The 26,820-nt window shown below is 32.4% G+C and overlaps 1 long non-coding RNA gene across 3 annotated transcripts in view; it reads right to left on the reverse strand.

Annotated features, from left to right (window-relative positions):
• Positions 1–1,708: 1,708 nt before the first annotated feature.
• LOC115831831 overlaps positions 1,709–26,820 on the reverse strand; it is a 38,417-nt gene continuing 13,305 nt past the window's right edge. For 2 of the 3 annotated variants that reach the window (XR_004027322.1, XR_004027321.1), the window contains 3 exons: positions 24,541–24,744; positions 5,315–5,603; positions 1,709–4,937 (listed from right to left, as the gene is read on the reverse strand). This is a non-coding gene — a long non-coding RNA (uncharacterized LOC115831831). The remainder of the gene's footprint in view (positions 4,938–5,314; positions 5,604–24,540; positions 24,745–26,820) is intronic. The other variant, XR_004027323.1, reaches the window with a different exon arrangement.

The raw sequence follows: 26,820 nt of genomic DNA on the forward strand, positions 1-26,820 counted from the left end.
TCAAGGGCAGGATGGGGTGGAGATAATTGAATCATGGGGACGGTTTCCCCCATGCTGTTCTCAGGATAGTGAGCGAGCTCTCATGAGATGTGATGGTTTTATAAGGGGCCTTCCACTTTGCTCTGTGCTCATTCTCTCTCCTACTGCCCTGTGAAGAGGTGCCTTCCACATGATTGTAAGTTTCCTGAGGCATCCCCAGCCATGTGGAGCTGTGGGTCAATTAAACATCTTTTTTTTTTTTTTTGAGATGGAGTCTCACTCTGTCGCCAGGCTGGAGTGCAGTGGCGGGGTCATGGCTCACTGCAATCTCTTTCTCCCGGGTTCAAGCAGTTCTCCTGCCTCAGCCTCCTGAATAGCTGGGATTACAGGCACATGCCACCACACCCAGCTAATTTTTATATTTTTAGCAGAGACAGGGTTTCACCATGATGGTCAGGATGGTCTTAATCTCCTGACCTCATGATCGGCCCACCTCTGCCTCCCAAAGTGTTGGGATTACAGGCGTGAACCACCGTGCCCGGCCTGCATCCGGCCTAAACCTCTTTTCTTTGTAAATTACCCTGTCTCGAGTATTTCTTCATAGCAGCATGAGAATGGATTAATACAAGTCCTTAAGGCACATGTTGCCATTTTTCTTTTTAATATCAGTAAAATCAAAATAACACATCAAACAACTTATAGTTCAAGTAGAGTATAAAATTCGTGAATGCAAGAACTTGTTTATACTTGTTTATATTGGTCAACAATTTATCCTTAGCATTCAGCCTTCAGGCTGATATAGTTAGGACTCAGAAAGTTCTTGTTTAATAAATGAATGAACTAATCATTTTAAAAAATAGTTACCCTAAATAATATCTACCACTTATAAAGTATTTGATACATGCCAGGCACTGTATAGACCTATGCATATAATAATGTAAAAACTTTCTATAAATAGATACTATTATTCCCCTCTTTTAAAAAATTAAAAGGTAGTAGTTACAAGGAATCAAATAGTTTTCCAGTTATACATAGTAAGTACAGGCAAAGCAATTTAAACTATAGTAATCTGGTTCTGGATTATACACTCCTAATGACTGTAATATGTACTCTTTCTAACTTAATGGGAATAAACCCATTATTGTTTTCTTCTATAGATTCTTTCTTTTTACAAAATTATATGTACTGAGAGACCACTTCTGCATTCATGTATTTATATATATATGTATATATAAAATATTTTAAGGAATATACTTACCAACCACTATGCATCCATTGAAAAACTACCCAGAGGAACCAGAAAACCATGTTACAAGTTGGCGAGAAGATGGAAGAAAAAATGAGGAGTTTTTACCTCAAGAAACAGTATTTGGACAGGCACAATACCATTCATAGTGTTTGAAAAGGTTTCATAAAAATAGAGAAGTTTCTATTTAATGGTGTTTTATACAAAAAAACTATGACCCATGTATGTAAGAGATGATTTTATCCCTCCAGTGAGGCATTCCATAATGAACTAGCCCATTCTCTAATGTAGTGAGTTTCCTGTTATCTGGAATATGGAAACAGATGCTTAATCAGCACCTCCCAAGATTATTACAAGAGGAGTTTCTATAGTTCATAAAAGACTTGTCCTTATGATCTCTAAGAGTCACTCCAAACTTAGTCTTAAAAAAAACCTCCAATCATTAAAATGAATTATATAGAAAGCAAATAACAAATAGGCATTTTTGTGAGAAGTTTATTAAAACAATCATATGAGAAATACATACACGCGAACATATACACATATATATTTATATGTGCATCCGTAAGCTTTTGTTTCAAGCCCTCTTCAGATTTTATTTTTCATGGCCAGCTTTTCCTCTGGTGTAAAATATACCACTGGCCCCTATCTACTGATTTCTCACAATCTCTACTTAGATGCCTTTAGTTATTTCAAACCCAATAACACAAAAAATTTCTTGATATTTTGAAAACACCAACCTTCATGCCAATAACCTGAGATTTAACTTTGTTGCCAAAATAACTCTCACTCCTCATTCAATTCAATGTCAAGTCGTTTTTATTCTACTTCCTAAATATACTTTCGCATTTATTATCTTTTCTCCATCCTAATCAAAGCCACCATTACCTTTTTGCTTAACTATTCTACCAAACCTCCTAACATCGTGGTTTAGGAGCATTTTCTCTTACCTCCCCCAATTCGTTATCCACAGCATAGCTGCAATGGTCTTTCAAAACAAAGCAAACAAACAACACACCAAATCCCGTTTTACTCTTCTTCAGTTTAGAACGCTTTAATGGGTTCTCCATGTATTTTGGATAAAGTGCAGAACTCTTAACAAAGCCTAAATATCGCTGCATATGATCCTTCCTCCCTTTCTGCATTCATTTCTGATCATTTCCTCTGGCTTTCTGCCACATAGAACCATTGAATAATTTTCATTAGCTTGAATGTGTCATGCTCCCCACCACTGTAAGAACTTTTTACTTGTTCTTCTCACTTATAGAAAATTATTGTGGTCCTCCTCTCAACCTGGCTCTGTCAATGGTTACTCATCTTCTTTGTCCCTGATTACATATCGCTGTCATTAAAAAAAAAAAAAAAAAAATGGCCCTCCAAACTCCATTTTAGGTTATGGCTTCCTGTTTTATACTCTTAGAGAACTCAGTGCTTACTTCCAAATACTTCTCACAACGTAATTTAATGTTATGTTTATGTTTTCTACTAGAATATCAGCCACATGAGAGTAGGGAAGGTCTTCCTGATTCACTCATTGCCACCTAGTACAGTGACTGGTTAACAAAAATGTCAAAAAGCTATTTGTTAGATGTGAGTTTACACTTCTATCTGAGAAAAAAAATAGGTGCAGCAAAAAGTGAAATCTAGGCAACTGCTGCTGAATGTTTTCTAAAGTAACTTCAGTACATTTGTAATTATGCTCTTTCATTATTTTTTTGGCCGATCCACATAGCTGAGCTTAATTGTTTATTTTTCAACCCATAGACATTAAATGTAAAAAGGAGAAAAACCCACAATTTGAGCTAGTGGACAAGCCAGAGACCAATGGCACCAGTTGCTCTTCCCTCAGAACCCTTGCTCCTATTTCCAAAGCAGAAAATGTCCTTGTTCTTGCTCCAGCTGAATGTAGGAGGTGAAGACTTTTTCATACCCTTCTTAGAACAGCTCTTGGCTGTAGTCAGTTCTGTATGGTTGCTTTGCTTGTTCTATGAATAAATGTTTTTAGAGGTAGAGTCAGGTATCAAAGTGCTAAGGAAAAAATAAATTGTGATCTGCTGTCACCTCACTCAATGACTGAATCATGTAACATGTAACATGTGACATGTAATATATACAACTGTTTTTCTGCCCATTTTCCAATCCTCTGCAGTTTCCAAAAGGACAAAATTACATTGCAGTTGAGCGTAAGTGTTGGGAAATATTGTTGTAGCTATATTGGAAAGTACAATCTGCCATAAGTCTTTCAGGAACCATTCAATTTAATTCTTCTAATTAAAGAATAAAGAACAAAAGAATAAAAGCAATCCTCAGGTCTGCACTATGTAGGAAACTACAAATGTTTCTAATTCATGGAGGAGTGGATCCATATTTGCTTAAAATTCCTAGGGGCAAAATTCTCAGCTCAGAACAATTTCATGCCTAAACTAACTTTGGTTCCCTCTCTCCATAGTTCTCTAATATATTTTTTCTCATAACTAAAATGAATATTTTGGCAGTGTGGTCTAGAATCTCAAGTGAGGTGAATGGACATGTAAGCTGACTGTCAAATCATATAACCGAGTGCCATTAACCCTGTTTCAAGTATAAAACATCCAGTTCCTATATGATGGGCACAGTGTAAATAAAGTATAAAGAGGGGTAAAATATCAAGTAGGGCACAACTGTTGCGTCTTATAAAGACTAAATTGTTTTTGTTCTTGAATTACCACTGACCTTTTACAAACTCAAACTGAAACTCTTTATTCATACCCAGAGCTATTATATTATATTGAGAAGATTGGAACATAATGGTTCAAAACCTGTGCTTTAGAATCATACTGTATTTAAATCTCAAACTTATTGCTAGTCTCTCTATGAGTTTGATAAGGTTACTTAACCTTTCAAATTCAGATTCCTTAGTGGTGAAATGACAAAAATAATATCTCTCAGAGTGTTTTTTTCTGAAGACTAAATAACATACATATAAAGTAGCATATTTCTTAAATAATGTAGAGGTTCAATACATTTAAGTATTATGATTATTGAGAATATACTATTATTATTATTGAAAATTCATTATCCATTATCTTAAAAAAAATCTTAGACTAAAAGATTTTACTTCAAAACATGTGGTTTTAACCTGGAAAGATTGTAATTTCCAGTTTCCTGCCATGATTAATGTGTTGTCTTTTCATTTGCTTTTTACAAAAGCAGCAAAAGAGATGCAGAGAAGTTAACGAGCTTTTCCAAGGCCAACCAATAATAAATTCAGAAGGCATAACTGAAACTCATCGCCTGTTTCTCAGTGTCATGCTTAATACTATACCAAGGTGATCCTCATAATGTAGATTATGCTTACTTTTATTATGGCAATAAAGAACAACATGCTCTCTTAAAATATTACATTCTTTCTAAACATTTTTTTTTCTCTATAGCCCTAGAAAGAAGTTGAGGTAAGTATTATTTTGCCCTTTCATGAATGAGGAGTTGAAGCCTCATGGAAAGCTGGTATCCATTGAAGGTCACATGGCCGCTTGGTGATCAAATTGAAAACAGTACCCAGTCAGCATTTAGTGTTCTCTCCGTCACTCTATGCTGCTCATGGTAATATTAGGCCTTTGTCTTAGAATGTAACGTTTTTCACGGCCCTATCATGCATTTTCCCAAATAGGTTGTTGAAAAGATTATAGATCTTTATGGCGGGGACTTCTTTGCAAATAAGTTCCCAAAAGTTCTGAAACAAAGAAGTAAAACATACCACATTATTTTTCAATATAATAATGTATATCCTCAGCCCTGGCAGATTCTGTATCACAACAATGTGAAAGAGGTTGGTTAAGTTCACTATTTGGTTGACCAAAAGTCACTGGGATGGCAGCACTGAATTCCCAACTTCTAAATTACATCATCATGTAGAAATCGTTTGGACTGACTGATTTTTCCAAGATTTAAATATAATCTTTAGTTTATAAGATTTTTAATAAAATCATTTAAATGATACCTGTTTTGCCCTATAAAATAATTTTCTTACTATATCATACAAACACAAAGTCATACCCCATAGGACACTCTCAATTGAATTGCCTAGAAGATATGTCAAATGGAACTCACGCTTTAAAGTCTCCCTAACAAGATGTCAGTGTTGCTGACATAGTACTCTTTCAACATTGTGAAGTCAGAACCAGCTACTACGAGTGCTCATCTGATTTTTGGTTCTGGTTCTCATGAAGGTGTTTTTTTTTTTTTTTTCTTTCTTTCTGTCTTTCTTTTGTGTAGATGGTTGTTAAATTGGTGTCCTTGTCAGCGGTGGACGGTGATCAGTGGAGTCTTCTACTCCATCATTCTGCTCCTTCCTTTTTCCTTTCCCCTTTAATTTTGTGACTAAAATTTGATGGGACTCCTGAAAAGATGAAAAGGTTACTTAATTTAGTTTTGAATATATGCTTACTGTTGGCCGATATCTCGCTATTATACACTTTCAGTAGATTGGTGGAGCTGAAATGAGTAATTTATCAATGTCTTTCAGAGACCATATTGTACAATACCATAATATGTTTGGGAATGAAATGAAGGCTGGGCGTGGTGGCTCACTCCTGTAATTCCAGCACTTTGGGAGGCCAGGGTGGATCACCTGAGGTCAGGAGTTTGAGACCACCCTGACCAACACAGTGAAACGCTGTCTCTACTATAAATACAAAAATTAGCCAGGTGTGGTGGCCCACACCTGTAATCCCGGCTCCTCGGGAGGCTGAAGCAGGAGAATTGCTTGAACCCAGGAGGTGGAGGCTGCAGTGAGCCGAGATTGAGTCACTGCACTCCAGCCTGGGCAACAGAGTGAGAGTCTGTCTCAAAAAAAAAAAAAAAAAATCAAAAGTAGATATGTGTTTGTGAGTGTTGTGAAGAGGATGTTTATACAAATATGTTAATACATACACACACACAGTTGTTCTTTTAACCAAAAATTTGGGACATAAATGTTTAGAATTTTTTATAAGAACACCAGGAAAAAAAGCTTAGATCTTTGAAATAAATTTCAACAGAGAATAAGATGAGTACAGTCACCATAGTTACATTATTGATTTTAGAAAAGCGCTTCATAAATGTACTTCTGAAATAAAGTTTAAATATATTTTTAAATAGAAACAAAAATAATCACTTGTAAAGGGAATTGATTTTTTTAAAAGTGAAAACTACAAAAGTGTTATCATGAGAAAACGTCACTGTTTTTCAGTGTTAATTGGCATATTTTAAGCAATACATTAGCAATCCGTGTTATTTAATCTAAATAAATGAATTTGTAATTAATTGCTTTAAAATTAAATCTACGAGAATTGTAAAGTCTAGGTCTCACCTTACATAACATTGCTTAAAAAATTACGCAGATCTCTGATAAACATTATTTTCTTCCTTGACATTCCATTTCTAGTCTGAAACTTCAATTCTCACACCACAGTATTTTTAAAAAATTTTCCTTTTGTCCTATAGTTCTTATTCAGATGTAAAACTTTGAATAAATTCTTCTTCTTTTTTTCCACTTAAATTTTAAAATTCTGAAGGCTGTTAATAACATCCCCATTAGAACCAAATTTTATACAATTCCAATTAATACTTTCAATTCAAGATCCCATCCTTTTCAGTTGTTCAGAATTTTTACTGCTTTGCTTTGACAAACTTCAATTTAACCATTTTTTCTCTTGATAAAAAAGTAACTAGGATAAAAATTCAGCTATTTTTGTACTTAGAAAAGCTTTCTAAAAGCTTTTTCTTTCATCTATAAATTATTAGAGTTCCTAATGTATTTTAGAAGATATCTAGTCAAATTTATGCAAGATGTCTTTTAACATGCTATATCTCATTCAATCCTTACCACAAAACCACCATGTAGTTATTATTAATCCCTTTTGTATTTGCTCCAAAAATAACTGGGATAAAAGAGAGTTTATCTAACAATAAATTGATATCTTCATTACATGACTCTCTTACTCTAAAGTCTATGTTCTTTTATCATATTTTATTGTCTTCTTGCCTGAAGGGACACGTGCTTATGACCATGATTCTCCCAGACCAAAAGGGCTGAAAGGACTTGATCAAAATTAAGGAGTTAGTTGTAAAGACAAAGATAAGATTAGATGCTGAGATTAAAAACCTCCAAGTGCAGTTCCTCCATAGTATCAGGCACCCTGAAAGACATTGAAGGACAAAGATAAATGACACACATTCCCTGCTCTTGAGGGGATGTCCGTCTACTGTAATATAACTGTATTATTAATTCATTATGGATGCAAATGCTAGAATCTCCGGGAACAGAGAAGAGAGGGACTGTTTATGCTTAGGGAAAAGTGGGGAAGTTTGAATTGGATCTCACAAGCATGTGCGTGAGTTATGCAAACAGAAAAGGAAGATGCATATTTTATAGAGACAGTGGCCTATGCAAGAGGGAATATGATGAAAACATGGAGATGAAACTGGAGAAGTATTCTGGAAGTTGATTGCAAAATGCTGTACATGCAATAGTACGAGCTGGAGATTTTGTGCTTTAAATAATAGGAATAAAAGCCATCACACCTCTTTTCTTCTACTTCTTATTCTCAGAGAAGTAACAGTTTCCAGTTCATAGTTTGAAAAAGAACACTGAAGGTATTATGAAAGATGGACATTAAATTACACTGACACTTATAAAATTAGAAAAGCTTTATAGAACTGAACCCCCAAGGGAAATGTAACAAATAGCTGAATTATTCTTTTTTAGCTCTTATCCTAATAAAGACTTGAGCTAATACTGTGTTTTTTAAAAACATATCATGGAAAACTTATTTTCTTAATATATGTATAACCTCTTAAAACAAAATTTTTAACCTCTAGGTTTAAAAATTAAAATACTGCAAAGAAGTGAAGCACCATATATAATTGCTCCTTTATGCAAAACAATGACTGGCATAACTTTCTCAGTGACTATTATTAATCATTAAGTATAACCAACAGTGCCTTTAGACTGAATTCTAAAGGAACATTTTTATTTTCATATAGCAGATTTGTTTATAACCATCAGAAAGACCATACTGAGTCAGACTAATGATTCGTTCAGGTTAGTATTTAGATACCAGCATTGTCACCAAAGGCTTCCTCGTATTTTCTTCTCCTTAATATCAACAGGTGAACCACCTCACCCAAAAAATGAAAATTCAAGCTTCTCTTGAACCATTAACTAAAAATTTGTCTAATCACTTTTTGAAAAAGGATAAGAAGTAGAGATTTAGTTGAGAAGGCTCGGAGAACAGGTAATTTCTTTCAAGCTCAATGTTAATGCCATAGATGTAGGATAATTCATAATCTCTGTGGCCCCAGATGAAGGGTCTAGGACAAAGGACAGAAGGAACAGAGATAGAGATCTCATTTTTTCCATGGGAAAAATTTTTAGAAATATTAAATAATTGACTGAAAACATTCAGAGGGGGGTGAATGAGGAAGAGGTTATAATTTGGCAGATGTTCCGTAAGGTGGATTAAATGTTAAATGACTACACTGAGACAATGGCTGTCAAATAGAGAGAAATGGCTCAAGGGAAAATAGTGAATGTATAGCTTGGAAAATGTTTGATTAGATTATTTGACATGTCCAATCCCCTTCTATTCAGTCAGTTGTGAATGAATTAAATTGGTTTTCAAATATTCTACTTTTTATAGAATTATTTTAATCTCTGATTTGTAATAATTTATTGGATTAATTTAAAATTATTGTTTAATTTTTTTTCCCTCATATTTGGTTTAGGTTTAACATTTCAACAATAATATGTGTGGCTCTGGAGAATAAAATTAAAGCTGTTCTCAAATTCTGAAACTATTGCCCAATGTGACTTTCGTTAGGTTAATAGTGTTTAGTTATATTCATTCTCAAGTCTTCATCTCCTCAAGATGGAAATTTAATTTTTCAGGTGTACTCATGTAGAAAGCTTACTAATAGCACAATTATAATTTTAAGAAGAGTCTTTAATTTTAAAAAAAATTATTATCCCAATAAAATTTTACTTCTTGTCTGGGGCAGAAGACAGAAGTTTTAAAATTAGGTTGCATAAAGTGAATTCTTTATTATAAGCTGTCCAATTTGATACGTCTCTGGATGACTAAGGGAAGAACTAAGAGAATCATCATTTTGGGAACAAATGTTTAGTAATGACGCTTCTCTTCTGCCATTTGAATTTTCCATGAAGAAAAATCAAAGCAGCGCTTTTAATTATAGTCTCAAGTAATCAACACTGTTTAACAGAATTAAAGCAAGAAAACTCTTGAACTGAGTATTTAAAAATTTCCTTTATGTTTGCAACATGAGCGCTGAATTAATCCAGTATCATGAATCCTGAGCTTCATTATCATAATTTTTCAATTAAAAATTTATTATCCATTAAAAAATACCGTAGTCCTAACATTTATCACTGGTTATTCCATCAAACAATACATGATGAAACTGTTAGGTTAAACAAATTAAATTTAACTCTAAAAAGAAGAGAATGTTTTATTTGCTTAGGTCTTAGCAGATAACTACTCTTCTAAATTTTAATCTCAATGGTAAGATTAAAGCTCCACGAATAGGTTTTGGAAAAATGTATGCTAAACATAAAAGGCTGCTTTAAGTAATATGTAAACAATTTATAAACCACAGGTTTACTCTGTTTACCTATTTAGATGTGTACTTGTTGTGCCTGTCCTGGTAAATGACCCATATGTTGGCACAGTTACTTAAAGAGCTATTGTGATTGGGGAGCCAGTAGAATGGTGCTCAGATCAGGCTGCCAGGGTTAAAAAATTCCACTATAAAAGAGATGAGAGTTTCCTTGCATGCCAACTTACAGTTGTCTGTAAAACATGCAAATCATTGATACCACCTGTTCTCTCCCTCTCTCACATCTATTTGAGCAAGTATTTTTTTGGAAAATGTTAAAATGGCATATTAACCCACGAATTCATCTCCAGAAATGAGGAGTGTGTTGGCATAATGCTCTCCACAGTTTTCAAAGAAAGTGCTACCTGGGTAGACACTGAATTTGAGGAAGGTATTTGAATCTTAATGCAGATTAAAACATCTTAGGAAGTAGAAGCTGACTTTATATCTATACTAAAGAAAGGCAGACATACAACATTAACTATACTGGAAAACTGATGAAAGCGCTTGCAATTATTTATAAATGCTGCTGAACAGGTTTACATGTAGAACTATGCATAAAATATAAATAGGTTAGTAGGGCCATCTGAGATCGGAGTTGTTTAGCAAGACTAAACACTCTGCTTTAAATGCCAAGAGTCCTATGGGAAAAGTAGAGGTATTGGGACTAACATTGGAGTAAGGCCATGGGTGGAATAGGTTAAACATATACATCTTTCTTATATGCTGAAAATCTGCCTCTTAAACTCTGGGTTCCCCGTGTCACTTGCTGAACCTGACCAGAGAGGTATATTTCTTCAGTCTTATATCTCTTCTCTATACTTTTCTGAAAGTTACAGGGCCTCTTTAATTCCCATATTACTCTTTTTGTCTGTCTTTCTTAAGATAATTTCATTTTCACTTTTATTGTAATAATTTATGCACATTTCCTTAATACCTTTTTTGTGAACTCTCTTGAAGGCATTAAAAGTACTTAATCATTTTTATATACCACATAACACAGTTTTCCTTTGCACAGAGTTGTTTTTTTAAAAAAAATCAGTGAAATGGGGGATGTATTCATAAGATGTGGAAGAGATGCAATTGAGAATATTTACGAACTCCTTGGAGATGCATTAGAGTTGACTCTAAAATCAATTTAAACACCTCATTGTGAGGAAAAGTATGCACTAATCACTGTAGTCATTAGTAGAGTTTAGGTGGAGTCAAGGAGTTTTGGGTGATAGACTAACGTCTCTGTTGAATAGTTTTAAGGAAAAAATACTGGAAGGTAAAATGAGACGAAGAATTTTGCTTTTACTTCAGAGTTTCTATCTTTGAAATTATGGCCACTACTAATTTCTCTCTGGTGACATTTGGTACCATGGCTGGTGTAGAAGAAACAATGCAATTTAATGTTACCATCACAATTACACAGGAAAACGTCATCATAATGGGCTGAAAAGACATCGGGGTATAAAAGCTGCTTTTCCATTTATTACTTATATCAAGTATTTCCTGAGCCTCAGTTTCTTCATCTGCAAAATGTGACAAATTTCATACCCTTTACTAAGATACTAAGGAAATACACATTTTAAAGACCTCGCTACCAAGTGGTGTTAAGAGTGAAAGACGAATATGACTACAAGCCTAGATAAAATTAGATTGACTCTCAATTTTTCTTAGTTATATATAACTCACCTCGCAAAATGAAAATAGTGATGTGAAATCTTTTACAAAACTTGAATATGCTGTATGTAATATATTTGGTGGATTTTAATACTAACCACATGATTTGAAATTGAATACAATAAATGTGTATAAAATGTATTATAATAGGTTAGTACAAGTTTTAAAATTAAAAATGGCAGTATATGTTTCCCTTGGTTATAACTTACTGTTTTATAATCAGGGATGATATAACATATATTTATAATATTCAAGAATTATTACTGTAAATTTTTTTAATCTAGATAGGGTTATATTAAGTAGAAGTTTTTTCTTCAATAGTTCTCATACTAAAGTATTATGGGTAAAATGATATAGTGGCTAGAATTTGTTTTAAACTAATTGAAAGGGAAACAAGGATAATTTAGTGCATATAGATAACAGATAAAACAAAATTGGCCAGTTGTTTAAATTTGTTGAGGCTGGGTGAAGGGTATATGAATTTCACTACATTATTGTCTGCTACTTGTGTTTTCAAAATGTTCATAATAAAAATTTGAAATAATAGATATAATTACATCTGACTTCTGGATGATTGGCAGTGCTATCTGGGAACCTGTGTTTCTCATCTGAAAGAATAGACATTTATAAAAGCCAGTTAAAGCCTGCCCACTATGAAGTTGAGTAGGGCTGATCAAAATTTATAAAATGGAAAAGGCTTGAATAAGGTACAGATGTCTGAAATACACCAGCACGTTGAGGATGTGACTCATGGGTAAGATAGGGAAAATCAGCAGTACTAGCAAAAGGAAGAAGGAAGCTGATGAGGAAAGTGCAACAGCAATGAAGCCTGGAGCAAGATGGATAAGCAGCAGTAATGCTAGTAGTGATGAGATATATCGATGTGTGCAAAGGAAATCTGTCAGTCTTCCACAACATAAATGGAAATGAAGACCGATATATAATAAGAAACACATGTTAGAGTTATGGTTTAAACAAATCAGAATAGAATTTTAGAAAAGCAAGATATTTCAAAACCCAGATGACAAAAGAAATGCATAGAATCTTGCATCTAGTATCCCAACGTGGCAAATTAATGCTTTGGTGAGATGAAATTAATACCTCAAAAGAGATTCTCATTTAGCTGTTTGTTTAGGAACATCTTTCAGAACACTACATGCTTAGTGTAACTGGTTTGTACATTTCAAAATCATGTTCTTCACATTGTAAATGTAGTGATATATTTTTCACTAGAAAAAAATGTAGCACCTTAATACCATAAGCTAAATCTCATACACCTAAAAAATGATGAAACCAGGACTTACATCCAATCACTTATTTCAGTGTACTGACTCTTACTTATGACCGTTTAGTTGATTAGAGATTCTGAAAAAGGCTTCGGAAATTATGTGCTAAAAAAGAGAACTCTTGAATAACAACATACTAGTTCAAATTATGGGAAGGATTGGTCCTCCTGCCATAAAAAAGAAAAACTGGGCTGGACGCGGTGGCTCACACCTGTAATCCCAGCTCTTTGGGAGGCCGAGGCGGGCGGATCACGAGGTCAGGAGATTTAGACCATCCTGGCTAACACAGTGAAACCCTGTCTCTACTAAAAATACAAAAAATTAGCCGGGCGTGGTGGTGGGCGTCTGTAGTCCCAGCTACTTGGGAGGCTGAGGCAGGAGAATGGCGTGAACCTGAGCCAAGATCACACCACTGCACTCCGGCCTGGGTGAGACAGCGAGACTCCATCTCAAAAAAGAAAAAAAAAAGCAAAACTGGACCATAAAACAAATCTTAACATATTTAAAAAGACTGAAATAATGTAAAATATGCTAGAAATCAACAATATTAAAATACGTACAAAATTTTCAATTATTTTGAAATTAAACATCAGAATTTTAAATAACACATGAATCAATAAGGCAAACAGGAGAACTTTAAAAATATACACACATGCCCACTTAATTTTAATTACACCATTTATTTTGTAAAGTTGTAGATTCACATGCAGTTTTTACAAATAATATAGGTGAGCCTTGCTTAGACTTCAGTCCGTTTCCCCCAATTGTAACCTCTTGAAAAACTATAGTGCAACATCATAACTAGGATATTAACAATGTCAGAATGCACATCTTACTCAACTCTCTCCAGTTTTACTTTTAATCATGTATGTGTTTATGCAAATTTATTTCATGTGTAGGTTCATATATTCACCATTAAATCAAATTACAAAACACTATTATCATCACAGGGATGCCTTGCATTGCCCTTTTATAATCATATTCACTTCTCTTTTGCTCTCCCCTCCTCCTTCTCACAACTGGGAAACTTCTAGTTCATAGTTCTCCATTTCTGCATATATTTTTCCATTTCAAAAATGTTATATAAATAAAATAATACAATATGCAGCCTTTTTAAGTTAGCTTTTTTCCACTTAATTATATTTACTAATTAAAGTATATTTGGCTGTTTCTGTTTTTTTTTACTATTATGAAAAAAGCTATGGATATTTGTGCACAGATTTTTGTGTGAACATAAATTATCATTTTTCTGGGATAAATGGCAAAGTGTATAATTACTGGGTAGTAGGGTCATTGCATGTTTAGTGTTTTTAAGAAACTGCCAATTATTCTTTTCCATAATTGCTGTGCTAATTTATTAATGTAGCCTCTTCTGCTTTTCATAAATTAGTGTTTGGCTTGTATATGACTTTCCACACTTTAATTTTAACCAACCCATGTAATTGAATTTGAAGTCAGTTTCTTGTAGACAGTAAATGGATACATCATGTTCTTCTTCTTCTTCTTTTTTTAATCCACTCTGTCAATCTCTGTCATTTGGCATATTCAGGTCATTTATACTTAAGGCAGTTAGTGATATAACTTGATTTTGTAATTTTGTATTATTTGTTTTCTCTGGTTCTAATTCCTTTTTTTTTTTTTTTTTTGCCATTGTGTAGATTACCTAAACATTTTCCAGGATCCTTTCTTGATTTTGTTATACTATATTTGAATGTGATTGCTCTGGGCATTTCAATGTACATATGTGAATTATCACAGTCTATTGGTATCAGCATTTTGTTTGTTCAAGTGGAGTGGGAAAATCTTACTTCCCTTTAGATTTCTTTACCTTTCCCACTTTTAAATATCATTACCTTGAGTATCAGATGGTATTGTAATTTGTTTCCATATGATTAGATTTTGATTAGGTATGATTTATAAAACTCATACAATAAATTTTATTTTATATATGAATATTTCTCCACTTTTTATTGATCTGTCTTGCTCTCAAATTTCCTTATTTTATCATTTCTTTTTTTAAAAGAATTTTCTTTAGCCAATCTTTAAGAGTAAGTTTTATGGCAACAAATTATTTTAGTTTTCTTGCATCCAATATATTTTCCCTTTTATTACTACTGTTTGCCATTTAGATAATTCAAAAATAATAGATTTTCTGTTTCCTATAAGTAATGTGTCATTTCTCTCAATGATTTCAAAACTTTTTTCTTTTAGTTTTCAGAAGTTTAATTATGGTATTATATTGATATAAATGTATTTGAGATTCACACAGCTTCTTGACTCTGTTGCTATATGTTTTCTGCCAAATTTTCGAAGTTTTCAGCCATTATTACTTCAAATACTTTTCTAGCTCATCTTTTTTCTCCACTCCTCAGGAACTCTGATAATATAAATGTGAGTCCTTTTGTCATTGTTCCACAGGTCCCTGAGGCTGTGTTCATTTTTATCTGTTTGCACTATTTTCTTATTGCTGTAGTAACAAATCTCCACAAATTTAGTAGAATAAAACAACACAGTTTTATTCTCTTACATTTTTGGAGGTCAAATATCACTTAGCTAACATCAAGGTTTTGGCAGGTTTGAGTTTCTTCTGGAAGTTCTAGGGAGGAATACTTTTTCTCCTGTTCTCCAGCTCCATTGTCCATTTTCAAAGCAAAAATTACATTTATATGACATCTGTTTACACCGTCATATCTCCTCTGATCCTGAATCTCTTGCCTCCTTTTTTTCCTTTATAAGGACCTTTGTGATTATGTATATATATATATATATATATATATATACCTAGATAATCTAGTATAATCTCTCCATTTTAAGATCCATAATTTGATCACTTGTGCAGTCTTTTTTGCAATGTAAATTTACATATTCACAGATTCCAAAGATTGGGACATGAATGAGGGACCATTATTCTGTCTATTAATGTGCACTCACTGGCCGTTAAATGTTTTTATTTGTCCCACATGCAAAATGCTTTCACACAACCCAATTCCAACATTCCCGAAAGTTTTGACCCATTACAGCATCAAGGTCCAAAGATCTCATGTAAATATCATCAGTTCAAACTTCCCAAATCTCATAATCTAAAACAATTATAAATAAGATTCAGTATGATGCATCATGAGACAAAATTTTTTTTTCTATCTGTAAATTTTTGAAACTAGAAAAAATGTTGGTGTTTTCTCCCAAAATACAATTGTGAGCCAGGTACAGGATACCAGTTACGAGAATTTCCATTTCAAAAGGAAGTAAATGGAAGAAAAAAAAAGTCACCAATATCCAGCAATTTTGAAATCCAAAGTGGCAAACTCCATTAAGCCTGGAGGTAATCTTCTGTAGCGTTCAGCTTCATTTTCTATTTCTTTCCTTCCTTCCTTCCTTCCTTCCTTCCCTTTCTTTTTCTCTTTCTTTCTTTCTTTTTCTTTCTTCTTTCCTCTTTCTTTCTTTCTTTGTTTCTTTCTTTCTCTTTCTTTCTTTCTTTCTTCCTTTCTTTTTTGAGACGAATTTTCGCTCTTCTTGCCCAGGCTGGAGTGCAATGGCACAGTCTCGGCTCACTGCAGCCTCCGCCTCCCGGGTTCAAGCTATACTCCTGCCTCAGCCTTCCAAATAACTGGGATTACAGGCATGCACCACCACGCCTGGCTAATTTGGCTAATTTTTGTATTTTTATTAGAGACAAGGTTTCTCCATGTTGGTCAGGCTGGTCTTGAACTCCCGACCTTAGGTGATCTGCCCTCCTGGGCCTCCCAAAGTGCTGGGATTACAGGCGTGAGCCACCGCGCCCAGCCTGTCTCCTTTCTTTTTAATGAAAGGTAGCACATTTGCAGCTGATTAGTTTTATCAGGCTGTTTCCCGCCTATATTATTTGGTCTTTTTTTTTTTTTTTTTTTTTTGTCTTTTTCAGTCCAAGCTGACAGTGTTTCTGCTTGTGTAGTAACTCAAAGCCCTTGTGGATCTCTCATGCATGTCACAGAGATTCAGTCAATTAGAAAAGAGAGTGGTCCTACACAGATCTTTCCTGTATAATCCCATCTTTATTCTGGCCTCTGCTGAGATTGCTGAAAAGATTCAGGAGTTACATGCCTAATCTCTTTAAAGACATGTTTGGGTGAGGAATACTTTGAACTTTTGATTTTCCCAAGGTGCTAGAAAGAGCAAAAAAAAAAAAAAAAAAAAAAAGGGGGGGGGCGGGGGGCATCCACACCCTTTGCTTTTTCTCCAGAGCATGTTTTTCGTGAATCTCCCAATTTTAGCATCTTTTGCTGCCTAGATAGGCTGAAAATTTCCCAAATAATGAAATACTTGATCTTTTGCTTAAGGTTTTCTTTCTCAATTTATCTTCCTTGTTTTCTGTTTTGCCATAAGCGGCAAGAAGACATCAGGCCAAGCCTTCAATACTTTGCTTGGAAGCCTCCTGATCTAAATATTCAAGTTGGTTGTTAAATAAATTTTGCTTTCCTAACAACTAAAGGGCACAATTCAGCTAAACTTTCCACTGATGTATATCAAAGTCCTCCTTTCCTTGAGTTTCCAGTAACATGTTTCTTATTTCATTCTGAACCCTCACTGGTAGTAACTTTAACATCCATATTTCTACTACAATCTGTTCCTGATGATTTCGGTATTTCCCATGATGACGTATGTTTTCTCTTTCCCACTCCCCCTCCCCTCCTTCTGAGTTCTTTCAAGTAAAGTAATCAATAACCATTTATCTCTACTGGTAGTTTGATCAAGGCAATCTAGGCTTTTTCTTTTAGGCTTCTCAAAATCATTTTTGGCTCTATCCATAATGACTTCCACATTTTAGAGACATATTAGAGCAGCATCTGAATTTCAAATCCCAAAATCTCTGTTGGTTTTTTAGTACTGGTATACCAAATCACTACTCTGAGGAGACATTATTCTGACTACTACAAACTTTAGAGTACAAAGATGCAAATGTGTTACCTTACAGAATTCTCCCTGGACTAAAATCAAGATGTTGGTAGAATTGTACACTTTCTGGAGAATGTAGGAGAGAATTCATTTGCTTCTAGAGGCCAACTCTATTTCTTGGCTTGCAGCTCCAACATTTATCTTCGAAGTCAGCAATCACACCACTATGATATCTATTCCTATTGTCACTTTTTCTTGTTTATCTCAGACTCTCTTAACTGTCTGTTATGAGGACTCTTGTGACATACGGCACACCTTAGATAATCTAAAATAATCCCTCCATCTCAAATCTTTAACTTAATTACATCTGCAAAATTTCTTTTCCCTGTAAGGTAAAATATTCACAAATTCCAGGTATTAAAACGTGGATATCCTTTGGGGACCATTAGTCTGTCTACCACACTTATATGCTGCTTAATATAGGTACCTCCTTAAACCCATTCCCATTCTGCCTACCACATCATTGCTCATCCTCACATTCACGGATTTTATCCTCTGTCCTATCTGCTAACTTCTCATGTTAGAAGAGGGTTCAGAAAATGCTGATTATAGATTACCTCCTTCTTTAGCGTGGGGAGACATATTACACTCTGTTGCTGTGTTTTTCCTTCAGCCCTGAAGTCCCAGTCTAGTTTGCCTCCCTCTTTTCACCTTTCATAGTTCCCTTTTGTCTGCCTACCCTATATGTTTAGGATATATAGCTGTACTTAACAGGGAAGGAGAATGAGTCTAGTGGGTCCGTGGCATCAGCTATGGTTTGAATATTTGTACCCTCCAAAATTAATGTTGTGTTCTATTACCTGTCAGAAATGTATATTTCTTTTTGGGCTTTCAGAATTTCTGGTGTTGGACATACATTAAATGATAACTTTGTGATAAAAGCTACTTTTGTGCTCAGCATGGAATCTCGTTGCAGGTATAATTACATTTTTGTAGTAAAAGTATAATCTTCAATATAAACATTCAAACATGTACTCTATTCCTGCTTAAATTTTAAATTAAATGATATTTAAACCTACCTGGTTTTAACTTGAATTACGGTGAAAACTAAGCAAAAGTAAATTATCTGGATGTCAGGGGACAAAATTTTTCTAAATAAACAAATTTATAAAGTATGTACATTGCTAGGACATTTTCAAAACAAAACCCCAAAAAGTTATGATTTATGTGCTGCAAGGAAGTTAGAGAAATTTAACTCAGAAACTTGTAAATAAAAAATAACTCCTAATATTAAACTCTAGATAAGAGACTTTTAGAAAAATAAACATTAAATTTTCCATATTTATTATTCCTAGCATCTCTTGCCCATTGTTTAAAATTTAAAAGTGTTCCTTTAATCTACTTAAACAATTAATTTAAGGAATCAGTAAAGCAAGTTATGCACAAAATGTTTTCTTTACTTACAGATCCATTGATTATTCTTAACTTTTCCTTATACTATGAAAAGCTCATTCTTTTCTCTCATATTTGTTCTCATGTATTTGCTATAATTTCTTGAGTCCACTTTTTATATTCTTACATTCATTTAACTGATGTGATTAATGCCTATCACAATATGATAGCCTTGCTCATATACTGTAATTCATATTCCATCTTTTAAAATATCTTTCATCTTAACTAGATTTTAAAATCCTCAAGGCAGGAGCTCTATTTTATATTTGCCTCATGTCTTTTAAATGTGCATTCTACTTTATCTGACTCTGCCATTATCAATTTCTAATTGATGAATTGTTCAGTGTAGGAATAATCTAGCTCTGGAGCCACAAACTTCCCTCATGGATCTCTCACCACATCCATACTTAACTTCTTTATTTCTATGATTCACTCTCTATCACTGTTATATTTATGAACCACTTGAAAAATACTGTACTGTCATGTGTGCTGCACCCTCTACTGGTTGTATTTTACTATTAAATAGTCAACATGATGATACTACCATATTTGTTTGATTCGGAGCTTAGTTATCAGTATTTTTTATTGAAAAGTTCACAGAATTACAGAATATAATTGCTTAAAAATAATCTACTTAATGTCTCTAATAAGACTAGATGAGCAAAATTGTCACGTTTCAAACATAGTAGGCATAAAAACGTTGCTTGTTTCAAACTATAGAACATATCTGAAAAGTTAAAATATTATAAACTGAAGCTAAATTGAAAGCAATGGCGGTTCAGATTAAACTAGGTAAACTCATTCAGAGATAAATCCGAGAGAAAGAGGTGACAAATCATGATCTCTGTTTGAAAATATAGTATTGGTCAGGATCCTGGCATAAAATAAATGGTACACTCAAATCTAGATAATTTGAAAATGTACCTACAAAGAAATAATTTATAGAAGTGTTTCTCGCAAATGAGAGATCCTGAAGGTTAAGTTTTATTAGCTTTTAGGTAATTTTAGGCCTAAAAAGAATTCCATTTGTTAAGAAGCATTTCTATAGTCACATTTAATATATATATATGTATTCATATAATATAATTATATATCTATGTATGCACACATAATATATGTTGTTATATAATTATGTATTGTATATACAGATATAATATCTATCTAAATAAATTCATAATATAAGTATATAATCATATATTATATAAAATTTTGCTCATATAGACTTCAGGTTGTCTCATTTCCAAGGACCACTTCTGTAAATTATATGTATCTGTATATATTCCATTACATATAATATATGTTATGTGTGTACATAGACACACAACTATATTAATACATACATTAAATGTGACTATAACAATTCTTCTTAACACATAGAATTCTCTTTATAATACAATATATGATATATATCATATACACTGTATATATGATATATATCATATACACTGTATATATGATATATATCATATATAGCATATATGATATATATCATATATAGCATATATGATATGTATCATATATAGTATATATGATATATATCATATATAGTATATATAATATATGATATATAATATGTAATATATGATATATACTATATATAATATACTATATATTGTGTGTGTTTAAAATAATTGTATAGTTATTTTATATGATATTGATATATTATATAATATATATGTGTGTTTAAAATAATTGTATATTAAATAATTGTATAATTGTTTAATATAATTGTATAAGTGTATATTTATTTTAAACATATATAATATAATACATGTTATATTATATATAATTATATATAATTATATTATATATAATATAACATGTATTATATATTATATATAATGTAATATATAATTATATAATTATATATAATATAATATATAATATTTAATATCATAGAAATATATATACAATATAATATGTAATATGATAGAAATAAAGTAGTTAGGTGTGAATGTGGTGACAAATCCATGAGGGAATTTTGTGGCTCCAGAGCTAGATTATATTATATATTATATAATATCATATATAATATCATATTATATTATATATGATATCATATATAATATAATATTACATAATATATGATATCATATATTATATAATATTATTATATATGATATCATATATAATATAATATTATATAATATATATCATATATTATATATCTCATATACATCATATAGTTATTTTATATGATATTGATATATTATATAATATATATGTGTGTTTAAAATAATTGTATATTAAATAATTGTATAATTGTTTAATATAATTGTATAAGTGTATATTTATTTTAAACATATATAATATAATACATGTTATATTATATATAATATAATTATATATAATTTTATATTATATTTAATATAATATATAATATATAATTATATATAATTATATTATATATAATATAATATATAATTATATAATTATATATAATATAATATATAATATAATTATATAATTATATATGATATAATATATAATATTTAATATCATAGAAATATATATATACAATATAATATATAATATGATAGAAATAAAGTAGTTAGGTGTGAATGTGGTGACAAATCCATGAGGGAATTTTGTGGCTCCAGAGCTAGATTATATAATATATTATATACTATCATATATAATATAATATGATATAATATAATATATAATATCATATATGATATAATATATTATATCATATATTATATCATATTATATTATATATATCATATATTATATCATATTATATTATATATGATATCATATATAATATATGATATAATATATTATATAATATATGATATAATATAATATATAATATATGATATCATATATTATGTAATATTATATTATATATAATATATTAGATATTATATAATATCTATATTATATAGATGTATAATATAATATTAGATATTATATTATATTATATATTATAATATATAATATCTATTATTATATAACATAATATCTATATAATTATTATATAGATATATATTATATATTATATGTGTTTAAAATAAATACACAATTATATTGTGTAAAATTATATGTCTTTGTGTGTGCATATATATAATTTTTAAAAATAAATATACAAATAGTGTCTAAATTATAAGTTGAAACTTATATGTATATATAGATACTTATATACCCTTGAGTGAAATTTAGTCACATGCCCAACAATGTCCGAAGCAAGGGACGATCTTTCTTCCTGGTCATGATTGATTGCTTACAGTGAGAGTAATAAGGAGGAAAGGGCACTGTTGATGTTAAGGTAGACGATGTCTGCCAGAACAGCAATTCTTGATTCTCATAAATTAATTTCTTGTATTCACTCCTACAAACATTTATTAAACTATTACTATGGGTCAGGTACTGTTCACAGACTTTTTATTGATGGCACCAGGATTTGGACCTGTTATGTTATTTATTATGTTATGTTATTCTTAGTCAAATTGTAAATATTTTTTCTTACTATCCTTTCAAAATCAATAAAATACTTCTGATATTTATACATTTAAGTTAAAATTAAGGTTTTGTTTGTTATAAAAACTCACTGTGGTGTTATTATTTTTAACAATGACCATTAAAGGCAGACATGGAAAATTAAGAATTTATTGTCACTAGTTTGGGTAAAATTTATTGAAGCTGTTGTGAAAGTGGAAAAAATATCTAAATCATACTTCCAAAATAGAAATGACAGAATCTGAGCATTGATTGCAGATAGATCATTGCCATCTTCCTCTCCTTAACGATCTATCTGCAATCAATGCTCAGATTGTGTCATTTCTATGGTCCTCAGCAGGGAGCTCCTCTCTGCTCTTTGTTTTGGTCATTCTCTGTATTCTGACAGCTACACAGGAAACTCTGGGGCTCAGATATCACTCCTCTTTCCTAATCTTCTCACCTGTCTACCTAGATCTCTGTTTAAACACATGATAAAATCTTAAACCGATGTATCTGAGCATTATAAAGCATCTACAGAGCTTACTGTCCACATAAGTATGGTTTTACTATTCTGCTGTCTTCATCAATATAACTGTACTTTTCGAGAAAATTCTTGACCAGAAAGAGTAATGTTGCAAATAATGTTAATGTTTTACTCCTGGAAAATTCTGGAAGACCTGTCAACTTCCCTGTGAAAAGCTAGAAAGACAGTTTATACTTCAAGATTCTTTGACTTTTTGCTTTCATATCCTCAACTTGCTGTGTCCCCCCAGTCGTTAACTATTATATTATGATTCTCACCCACTCCGAAGCATGCCCTGCACCGCCTCCGCTGCATCCCTGAACTGAAAGACTCACCTTAATCCAAGCTCTAAAATCTCATAAATATGCCAAGTTTGCCCTTTCTGCTCTAAGATGGTACTAAGACTGTGGTAGTATTGTTTCCCTTTACTGTAGTAACCAATAAACTCACCTGCCTCATAAACATGTTTTTGGTGGTACTTTAATAATCCATTATTGAACATATCTAAAAGCAAGTATTTCTCCTTTGAACAGTTCCTGCTCCTCTTTGCTCTCACAACTCTATTAATTAAATATTTGCCTTTAATTTCATAGTAACTGGCTTTTCTCAGGGTTTAAAGAACTAGTGCACTAATTATGTTCATAATGAAGATAAAACCAGATCGCTTTTTAAGTTCATCTTCTTAAAGGTACTGCACTAAAACTGTACCTTTCATAAATAATTTAAATATTATTATTTTCTTCTCTCAAACTGGTATGCCGTAACTTTCTATTTGTCTTCTATTTATTTATAATGTTGATATCAGCATTCGCTAAGAACAGACAAAAGAGAAACGTTTCCACCTGACCACATGATTGGCACGAAGGCACATGGTCCAAGACAGGTAATTTAGGGTTCTCTCTTAAGCTTTCTCTGTCAAGTTATGGATTTTTTATTTTTTATTTTTTCAGTTGCTACTAACCAGGAATCATGCAAGTCAATGTGCATACTCTCCACCATGCAGGCAAGGGTTGGCTAACTTTTCTGTAAAGAGCTAAATAGCACACATTTTGGGATTTGTGGGCCATTTGATTTCTGTCTTTATTACCCAGCTCTGCAATTGTAGCGTGAAAGTCATAGACAAAATGTAAATGAAGTGGTAGTGTTCTATTAAAACTTTATTTACAAAAACAGATGGTAAGTTTTTGACAAGCAATTTGTAGTTTGTAAACTCCTGATTTAGAATCCACATGATGAAGAGACAGATCATGACTGCGTTATTTGATCACCAGAATTCATTTCTATTTATTTGCATTTGATGCAACTTGATGTTATCACAGCCAAGAACAGAGAGATGCATACTCTGGTAATATTGTTTGAGATCTGTGTTTGTTACCTACTGCTGCATAAGTAATTACTCTAAAAAGTAGCAGCTTGAAGCAATACACAGTTATTACCTCTTAGGTTCTGTTTGTCAGGAATCCAGAAGTGGCTTAGCTTGTGTTTCAGTCTCAGGGTCTCTCCTGAGGCTCAAATGGGGTTGGAGGATCTGCTTCCAAACTCACTACTTGTTTGTTGACAGGTTTCAATTCCATGTGGTCTGTTGACTGAAGACCTCACTTTTTTTCCTATGGCGTTTCCATAACATGGTATCTGCTTTCCTTCGGACAAATGACAGAGACCCAGTGAGCAAGGAAGTGAGTGCCTAAGACAAAACCACAGACTTCCCATAACATAATTCTGAAAATAACATCACTTCTGCTATATACTGTTGGTCACACATGCCAACCCTGGTACAGTGTGGGAGGGGAGTACACAGAAGTGTGAATTCTAAGAGCCAAGGATCACTGGGAGTTACCTTGGAAACTGACTACTGCAAGGACCTAGATGCATCCATCTTTAAATATGCCTGAATATTTCCCTGCATTTAAAAGTCAAAATAACAAGTATCTTTCTGGTTTAAGTTTGTTTGTTCCCTATAGTGATTAAGGTGTGTTTGTTTGTTTGTTTGGTTCTCCTTATTCTATAAACCTAAAAACACAAAATCCGATTATGGTGGTTTGAAGAGAAGAGGGTGATCAAGGGAGGGAACTCAGAAGTGTGTATTAGTCTCCATAAGTAGTCAAGTGGTGTGGACGGCATCAAGAAATAAGATTTGTGCAGCTCAAGAAAGGAATGAAGTTAAGCTGAATTCCTGCCAGCAAAGAGGACAAATAAAGGTGTTTCATATTGATCCATCTCTGATCAGAGATGAGACACTGGACATAGAATTAAAGCAGACTCTATGTCAGGTTCAGTTTATTTTCCCATGTAGGCTTTAAGAGCAGAAAATAGGAATCAGAAGTACAGTTGAGACAAATTGTACAAGATAATAAGACTTCAATGGGATCCAATAAAAGCACTGAAACTACTCAAGAATATCTGTTATTGGAAAGTTCAAGTATGAAAAATGGCATGTTCATTATTATAATATAAAACACATTTGCTATTTAATAGCTACAGCTACACAGTCGTTGAAACTTTCTGAGAAAATCTGAATAAATCACACCAACCAAGCCCAGAATAAAATAGAGTTATAATATAAGAATATCATTAGGATTTGTCTTATGGCAATAAATCATTTTAATAAAACGGCTGTTAACAGTGCACACTGAATAGCATAAGGTTTTTTTCCCCTAGGAGTTCTTGAAATAAACTTCTTGCACAAACTACATTAAAAAGTATTCTAAAACACTGAGATATATGATTTTTTTTTTTTTAATATGGAGTCTCACTCTGTCACCCAGTCTGGAGTGCAGTGGTGCGATCTCGGCTCACTGCAACTTCCACATCCCACCTTCCAGCAATTCTCCTGCCTCAGCCTCCCAAGTAGTTGGGATTACAGGTGCCTGCCACCATGCACGGCTAATTTTTACATTTTTAGTAGAGAAGGGGTTTCATCACATTGGCCAGGCTGGTACTCAACTCCTGACCTCAAGTGATCCACCTGCCTCGGCCTTGCACATTGCTGAGATTACAGGCATGAGCCACCGCTCCTGGCCCTATAGGATTTTTTTAATACTAGGAGGTAAATAATTTTAAGTATATACACATGGGTAAAATGAAGAGTGCTACTAAAAAAATTAATACAAATATAAATACTTAGATATTTTCTCCCAGTTTTACTAAATATTACAAAACAAAGAATAGATTTATAAACAGTCAAAGCAAATACAAGATGCTTCTAAATTCTGTAGAATTCTTTTATATGCACTGTTTACTCAGATAAACATTAACAACATTGACTAACGTGAAAATGGCAAACTTACCCAATAACAATAATGTAATAATAAAGGAAAATATCATATCTAATTTACCAAATAATATACAAGTTTAGTTGATCACAACACAAAGTTTTTAATACCAGCAAAGTAAAATATTCATGTAATGGTCCATCGTTATAACGATTTTACATTGTATTTGTCTAATGAAAGTCTTCTTGTTCATATCAGAGTAATCTTATTGTTAATAAGAGTTCTTAACTCAAATTACAGCTAAAATTGCCTTATAGGAAAAGGCCTTTTAAACCAACGTAGCGGTGAACATACTTTATTACTGAAATATACACATTTTTAGTGCCACCTATTGGTAGAAAAAAGAGATTTACATAGAATTATTTCATTTACATATTTGTAGAAATAGGTGATGTATAGTGAAAAAAAGTACCTTAAAAATATGAACTATTTTGAAATGGTTTT

The sequence above is a fragment of the Nomascus leucogenys genome, chromosome 20, assembly GCF_006542625.1.
Source record: "Nomascus leucogenys isolate Asia chromosome 20, Asia_NLE_v1, whole genome shotgun sequence".
NCBI classification, from domain to species: domain Eukaryota; kingdom Metazoa; phylum Chordata; class Mammalia; order Primates; family Hylobatidae; genus Nomascus; species Nomascus leucogenys.